This window comes from Dermacentor variabilis, chromosome 2 (assembly GCF_050947875.1).
Source record: "Dermacentor variabilis isolate Ectoservices chromosome 2, ASM5094787v1, whole genome shotgun sequence".
Classification (NCBI taxonomy): Eukaryota; Metazoa; Arthropoda; class Arachnida; order Ixodida; family Ixodidae; genus Dermacentor; species Dermacentor variabilis.
In genome coordinates, this window is record NC_134569.1 from 101,350,281 (window position 1) to 101,358,950 (window position 8,670).

The 8,670-nt window shown below is 44.3% G+C and overlaps 1 long non-coding RNA gene across 1 annotated transcript; it reads left to right on the forward strand.

The window, feature by feature from the left end:
• The first annotated feature begins 2,680 nt into the window (after window positions 1-2,680).
• LOC142570915 (uncharacterized) lies at window positions 2,681-7,399 on the forward strand. Its single transcript, XR_012825713.1, has 3 exons — window positions 2,681-3,849; window positions 4,833-4,960; window positions 7,015-7,399. It is a non-coding gene; the product is annotated as an uncharacterized LOC142570915 (long non-coding RNA).
• The last annotated feature ends 1,271 nt before the right edge of the window (window positions 7,400-8,670 follow it).

Sequence of the window (8,670 nt, forward strand, 5' to 3'; positions counted from 1 at the left end):
CTAATATTAGACACTTGCGCTTTATCTTATGCTTCGGAAATCAAAAGCGCACGCATGGCTACGCCAACACGCTGAACTGCGAGTCACGTGTAATATCGTCGTTTCGTTTTCAATCCGATCTGTTTCGCTTTGACTCTTTAAATCCGAGACCACACGTACGCTTGCGAACGCGCGATAGCTCGCGTCCGCCCGCCAAGCGCCTGCCGCCCCTCACAAGCAATGGCGGTTTGCATCCACAAAGACGCGCGACAGCGTGCGCTCACTGGGCGCAGTGTCTAGAATTCTAAGGCACTGTACACCATTTTTGTAGGAAACTCTATGCTGTACACTGGGCTCACTCACAGACGCCTTGGCAGACAACGCTTCGTACTTTGTTATTGACAGTGTTTCAAGATGTCTCGATATCTATAAACGTCATTGTTGTATTTTATAGCTGTTAGATCAGCGCAAGAAGGAACGAAGAACCACTTTCGTGCATGATATAAATCTGCCTCAATGAGAGTTCAATTTTCCGCGCCGTAGCTGCGTAGCCAGGCGCACCGACGCGAGGCAACCCACACACTAAACATTTTTACACCCTTATGGGTGTTAAGAGGGGTGCTTTCTGCATTTACACCCCTTTTCACACCCTTTCAGCACCCTTATCGGTCAAAACACCCTATAACAAGGGTGTATACCACACATAAGGTGCGACTTTGCTAGAAGAAGGGTGTTAAATGGACGACTGAAGGGTGTTGAACGCATTGATGCATAAACCTAAGTAACGTGTGCACGTCCACGCATTGAGCAATGTGTGTATGTATTGCATTTTTAATGCGAAAGCATCTTATGGCCTTTCAGGTAGGAAAGATGGCGTTCTCCGCAACAACCATCCATACGGGACCCTGCTCATGCCACTCTTGTCATTTCGCTTGAAAGCATTCAGCACCGCACCGCCCTTTTATTCTCTCAAATTATTCACGTAATTCTAGCGTCACGTCCATGAAAAGAACACTAGGTCAACCTGACCTTTGGTGACGTCGTAGGTACCTTCGTCTCTGTATTTTTCATAGAATATGGTACTTTAACCCTTCTCTTAAAGAAAATATTTGCACCACACCAAGTTATATCTCGTCTCGCATGGACCATCAACACAAAATTCATGTGCCATTCTTCCTTTTTGCCAAGAACAGCTACTGAGTGAAACCACCTTTCCGCCTCCACAGTCTCAATTTGTGACACCACTAATTCAACATCGCTGTTCAAAGTGTCTTACAGTTTGATTTTCTATTCTTGCCCTGCACTGCAAATATTGTATACTTTCACCCCTTCTTTCTGTTGTATCTACTAGGCCTTGAAAGCATGTATAATAAAGCAATAAAATGTGACGTCATCAGCGTCTTGTATGACGTCAGTAGTGATACAGAAGGTAGTAAATAGAACAACGTTAATTATGAGCAATTATGGGTAAATAATGTGAATTAGGGCGGAATAAATTCGGTTAAGGTTCGTACAAACTGTAGCAAGGTGGATTGCGGCAAATGAGGTAGAATTGTAAAGGACACGTGACAATGTAGGATGTATCATGGTCACGTGATAATTGCAAATGTACATCCATGAAGTCATTAAGTTTTCGCATTCCTAAGTGACTGTCGATCTTTTTCTAGGATTCTGATGTTACTGGCATGACGGCCACTCCAAAGTGTATCATTGAGAAAATGTACGCATTTTCACTTACAATTTAATTATCACTGTATTTTGTGCTCACAATTATATTATCATGCAATTAAACACTTCTAAGACAAACTGCAATAGCAGAATGAAAATGCGCGAGCAACTTGCACAATTCTGCACGAATGTTTCGGTGCCCTTAAAAGCCCAATAAAAAGTGGCGAAATTAAAGAAGCTGTGTGGATACATTGGTGAACAAACAGGGACGTGCTGTTAGACGAGCCTCTGCTGTACAGTGGCATCAACGCACAATTTGCTTGGTGAAGCCATAACGAAGACATTTATAGCGGCGAGATCACGCAGGAAGTTCTCAAATCCGAATCTCCTCGCACCTTGCCTAAGTTATTCAGTTTTACTAAGCTACTGGTCTGCTTTCTAAGCGCATCCTCGGACACGGTTTGTAAGGCTCAGTCTATATATTAGGGGCTGGTGTCGTCAAAGCTGTAATTGCTTATCCACAGCATACGCTCTTACAAACACAATATTCAGTCGCCTCATGAATGCTTACGCGTCGCTGTCGCACGACCAAGGCGTGAGGGTCGAGCCAGGATATCGCTGTAACTACGCTGTGACCTCGCAAGGTTGCTTCGTTCGGACGCAGCAAATAATCTAATCGCACCAGCAGAAGAGCGCCGATAGTCTCGCTCACGGTCCCGATTCGTGTACTGTACCCTCAGTCATGCAGCATAGACTGCGCCCCCCCCCAAAAAAAAAATGCTCGGCACAAAACGTAGTAACAACTACCCGCCTCACCGCTCTAGTTGAAGACCAGAACGAAGCAGCAGCAAACAGACGGCCATGCGAGCAAGCAAACCTGTCAGAATAAACGTTCAATTTGCGCGGCCGCCGCCCTGCCCAATGAAAAGCGACCGGAAGTGATGGGAGGACGCTGTACAGTCACATGCCGTCACTTCGGCGCGCGGCAGGACGGGAAGGCGGAAGCTACGCCATTATTGCATTCTCTCGCTACATGAAATGCGTTCGCGTCTCGCGCTGTGCGAAATAGTTTTACACGTGTGATTAGTTTTGTGCGCGGTGTAGAAAAAGGTGTGGCCCGTGCTTTGTGTATTACTCGTGCTCCACTTCAAAGCAAAGCGTTCGTACGCACTGGAAGATGGATCCACGGACGCTGAGACGAGCAGTTGCAATGTGCCCTGTGTCGGCGGTCGGCAGTACTGCCATAATGGGAATTTTCAGGCAAGTGCCCATTTATTTGGTATTTCTTTGGTGGGTTGCGTGTTTTTGTTCGCTCTAGGAGTTTCTTACTGTGATCTCGTAGCATAATTCACTAATGTAAGAGCAAGAGCAGCTGCACTCCTGGTAGGGCAAGTTAACTACCTCGATCGCGCCCCGTCTTATATCGGGCGCGGTGCGCCTGCATAGTTACGCTTTGTTTCTCAGCGCTTGAACGTTCGTAGATGTGATTCTTTTGCGCGTTCAGCGTGGCTTCTTGTAATGTGGTCGACCACTTTTGCGTCGCGTAGAAAAAGGACGACTGACTTTGCCACCTTTCGAAAGAACTGGCGCGGTATTGGTTCTCCCTGATGCGGTCGCATGCTGCTGTTGCTGCTTGCCGGGCGCCTTTAGCATGTTTTCGGCTCGTTTTGTCTGTGCGTGCGTGCGTGCTCGCGCTCGGCTCGATTCGTGTGTGTGCGTGCGCTCAGCTCGCTTTGTGTGTGTGTGTGTGTGTGTGTGTGTGTGTGTGTGTGTGCGCGCGTGCGTGCGTGCGTTCGTGCGTGCGCGCGCGTGCGCGTACATGCCGGTTTGTATGGGCCGGCGTGCTTGCGTGTGTCTAGTGCGTACGTGTTTTGTGAGCTTGTTTCTGTGTGGGTCGCTGTGTGTGCGTGCACGTGATAGCGTGTCTGCCCGCATATATGTGTGCTTGTTTGTGTTTATCAGTGTGCGCGTGCGTGCTTTTGTGTCTGCGCTTTGAGAGTGCGTATATTCGTGTGCGCGCGAGTGCGTTTTGTGTGCGTGCATATGTATTGCATAAGGCCGGTAGAGTTTTACTCGCAATAAAACTCTTCCAATTTGGTGCAGCGAGTGTTGCCGCCTGAAAGCTGAGTTTGGTTTCAAGCCAACCTGGACAACTGCTGTATGAGGCGCCGTTTCTCAGGAGGATCAGTGGGAAGGCGTCAGGTATACGCTTCCTCCTTTTTCCCTCCTCTGCCCTGATGAATTGATATCCTTGATTGTTATTCTAAAGAGAACGTTACATCCAGAGCATAAATAAATGATTAAGAAATCGGGTAGTGTGTTTCACCATTACACTAATTCTGATCTTAAAGACGTGAATTTCCCATTAGCCCACATTTCCCTTGATACAGACAACCGCTGAAATTGTGAACAGCAGGTTATTCGAGACGTCCTACGTATATAGCCATTGTCCTCAGGAGCTCTAATGAATTTTGAAAATTTGGTGTGTTGTTGTTGTGCTTTAGAGGTATCATATGCAAGCTTTAGGTCTCTCCTGGTAGTTTGCATGCCCTTCGAGAGCTGTCGCCTATAGCCCTATTGAAATTTGTAACTACAGTTTGGAGCACTGGGGTAGCTGGAAGGCTTGTCCTGGCTCTCGAGAAAGTGTTTAAGCTGGAAGTGTAGGTTGAGGACTTTGGGGTTGGTCACACGAAGGCCTTTTTAGGCCTTAGCAGTAGGAGTGTCAAAAGATAAAAAATGCAGTGTGTCAAGCGTGGTAGAGGCTTGTGTGTTTGTTGTGTGTGCGTGTGTGTGTGCGCGCGCACGTGCATGCATGCGTGCGTGTATGTGAATTCGCTCCTCACAAGGGAGTGTGTGTGTAAGTGAGCTACTTCTTTGCTGGTGCTATTTGCCAAAAATTGGGAAGAAAACACAATGATCAATATAACTTGAAATAAGAAGCTATGCAAAGCATGCTGGCAGAGTAGCGACAGCAGCATATGAGCATACAAACGTGCAGCTGTGTGACAATGTTAATGCATGACTGCAACATCTGGAAGGAAGCTTGCTTCTTTTTCAGTAAGCAGCACAAAGTCCATATTTCTTGCTTTTCTCGTGCAAATCGAAACGAGGCTCATTGCCAGTGATCTTGTCTTTCATTCTAATAGCATTTGTTTATCTTGAACTTAGGGCGTTGTTTCTCGCAGGTCATGCAGATGATAGCAGCAATTTCACAATGCCCAGCCTTGGTGCCCTCCATTAAGAGCAAGCCACTTGCGTTCGCCTTCAGGCAGATGGTTAATGTCTTCTAGGAAGCATTTGGGAAGACAACATTGTAAGTAGATATAGGTGTGAAGTTTAATATAGTAAGTCAAGTTATAATTTAAAACTGAGGCTCCTTGGCAGCCTAAGCTTGATATTATGTGCAGTTGTGTGTGATTTTAAATATTGCCGATTGTAGTGCATACTGCAAGTATGACTGCTGATCCAAAGCATACATTTGCATTTTCTTGATGGCCTTTCATAATGAGGATTTTCTTTGTGCAAGAATATTCACAGACTGGGGCATTCCAGCATGATATTCTTTATTGTGCATTCAGTGCTAATTTCGTATGACCTTCCTGCTACCAATGTTTTTCAAGAAAGGAATATTTCTTTACTCTATGCAATGGGCTTGTTATTTGCTCGTTACATTACTCTGCTACCTTTAATTTAATCCCGTATAATTCTCAAAACCTTAAAATTTGAGCTGTTTTTATTCAAAATACAATATCAAAATGCGCCGGATTGCAATCTAGACTGCAAGGGATTTGAAGAAATTACAAGAAACTAGGACCTCTCGTGGGTGTTAAAAAACATTTCCGCAGGCATTGCGCCTATTTCTTGTACTGAGCTAGCTGCTCACGAAAATTGCAAGCATATGTCATTTCACACAGTTTTGCAGGATATAGTAGGCCTATCATTGTCACTAAGCACAACCTTTCCTCATTTGCATCATGAAAATCTGCCTCATGCATAATTTGGGACAAGTCTTGAAAAATGAATGTTTCATAATTTTGAAACTACACAAAGTATTGGTTGGGGCTTGGCAGTTTTCAGACAACTTGACCATGTTGAACCTAGCCATTACAAGACGAGAAAGAAAACATGCACAGGAGGACTCATTCAATCAAATGCAATGCTGTGGTGATTTTCCATGTGGAAAAATGTACTTTTAGGCGGGAGAGGGCGGGTAGCCAATTTACAACCATAGCGACTCATGCGGGTAGTGGCAACACAGGATGAGAAATGGTTGTGGCTCTGAGGTTCATTAAATATGAACACTTATATACAATCCCTCCCCCCCCCAAATGAGGTGTAACCGTGCAATATATTTCGGGCGGTAAAGATGATTTTTTAGGAGACGAGAAATTTCAGGCTCTAGTTGAGAGGCTACATAAAGAAGGACCATGTATGTATTCGCAGAATATAAACTGCCTAGGAGGGGTATCACAGTTTAGAGCATGAAGTAAAAAGTGGGAGCATGACGAAGGATCATAAGTTTATTTAAACTTATGATCTTTGGGCATACTACTTGTCACCATATCGCCAAGCTAACCCATTGAAAGAAAGGGGCCTGCTCTAAGGAAAATAGTCAACACATGCTAAATTTTCAAGGAAAGTATGCCGAAATGTCAATTCCTACTAAATTAGTAAATAAATACAAAATAAGTTTTAGGATACAGAAATGGTCTAATAAACTGCATTGGAGAGTTGGAGATTGTTGGGCTGGATGCAGGTATTGCAGGTCAAATGAGAATGCCAGTGGGGGTTCCCTCATTTTCATTTTGTGTGCACTCTCTGTAAAACTACTCTTTGTCTCCTAGTGTAATAATGTTGTGTAAGAACAGCCATTTTTTAATGTCTTGTGCATGTCAGTCTTAATGTGCCATATCCAGTAAGGTTCTCAGCTGCAGTACTTATAAAGTGTAATGCAGAGATATATTGCAGATTTCATGTCAATTTTATATTAAGGTCACATACACACTCTTGGACAAATGTCTGTTGAGAGATGTCACTGGTAGTGTCATTAAATTTAATTCACTCTTATTTTGTATGGTGAAAAAGCTACTGTAAATTTATCTGCTTTTGCTGCTGTATGTGCCTTGTATTCAAAGTGACATAGTGGTTTAGTGTTCACAGTAAATGCAATTCCTAAATTTGCAAAATAAAAATTTCTCCTACCTTTCACCTGTCTCGCCCAGTTGCCTGAGCTGTGCATTGTTCCCAGTCACATTAATTAAGCTTGTTACTTTCAGGAGCTTGTTGCCTTATCAAATTTTCCACAGTGTACATGTGTAATTGCACAGACTGAACTCTCATGATTCTCTTCTTATTTTGCTAATGCAGGATGCAAGATTCCAGCAATGCCATGCGCTGCATTTATTGGTCAAGATGCTCAGAGAATGGCGACCCTGCACCTCATGGTTAACCGTGAACATTTTTTTCTTTTGGAAGGCTAAACGTCATTTGCTGCATCAATTGTATTTTTGCAGCTCAGATGTGTACTATATTTTTTCTAATTTTGAATCAATTAATATTCACTGTGCAGTATAAAAAATGATGTACAGTGGGAAGGACAAGGACTGCGAGAGATGACATACACTGCGCTGACTTCCAACAATATTTTATTGTGTTGCCACATAGTGTGTTTATACACAAGAGGGGTCATGGCGCAGAAAATGAAAGGCAGTCACAAGGGGTGTCCTAACAGCAAGTCAATGTACTAAGAACATGGTCACGAAAGAAAAATCACAATTTTTATCTGTGGAGGTACAAGACTTCACTAGGGGTCAGCGTGACAGAGGGGGAACTAACGCACACACTACCCAATTTCCTGGTGAAATCAGCTTCAATAATGTACCGGGTGAGCTGTGTCTCGCTAGAACTTGCGTATCTTCAAAGAGGGGCATGCAGCGGCAGTCCCGGCAATGAATGCCCAAGTGGCCTTGAACAGTGTTATGGACGTTATAGTACACTCCTAAACGATCATTTAGGCAGCTGCCTGTCCGTCCAACGTATTTACTGCCTCAAAACGGGAATATGGTAAACCACATTCGGTGCGCATATCGCAAAATCTTTTCTGTGCCTGACAGAGCAAGAACTCTGACACGATTTAGGCGCGTTTACATGCTTATAGAGCTTTGCCAGCTTTTCTGGGGCAGAGAAGGACGGATTCCTGGAGGTTGCCGAATGTTTTTTAGCCTATTGGAGACATCATGCACGTACGGTAGCACTGCGAACCTGTGTCTTTCAACCGGCTGGTTCCTTGACTGTGCTCATCACGTTTTGTGTCCTTCAGAAGGTGTTCTGCTATGGCTGAAATTAAGGCCAAAGGGTAGCCAACCCAAGAAAGGTGATCAACCTGTGCAGCTATACTATCTTGCATTTCATGTGAGCAAGATTTATTGAGGCTGTTAACGAGGCAAAACTTCACAACACCTCGTTTAACAAGCTTTGAATGTGCAGAGTTAAAGGGCAAGAGTGACTTCTTCTCGGTTCAAAGCACTAGCACACCTGTTTGTTTTCAAGGCACTGCCTGGGATCTAGAAAGCGCAGAGAATCGTCAATGGGGACCTCATTTGTTAGTTCTAGAGGCTGCAGCTCTTAAAGATCTCCAAGTCTCCCAAAGCAGCAGGCTCTAAAGCGTGATCAGTGGAGTCAATAAATACCAGGTAGTCGTCCACAAACCTGCACACTTTGACAACGGGAGACGCATCCAGGTGAGCTTGAATATTTCAATCATGATTAGCTAGATAAATATCAGTGGCGGCGCCAAGCATGATCCTTCACAATATACAAATAAATGGTGTTTGTATAGGATCATGCCTCGCGCCGCAACTATGTGATATTTACCTAGCTCATCATTTTGATATTGAAGGACCCCTAGATACATCTGTCAAAGTGCAGGTTTGTAAATGGCTACCTGGTATTTATTGATTGCACTGATCACGCTTTCAAGCCTGCTGCTTCGGGAGTCTTGGAGATGTTTAAGAAAGCCTCTAA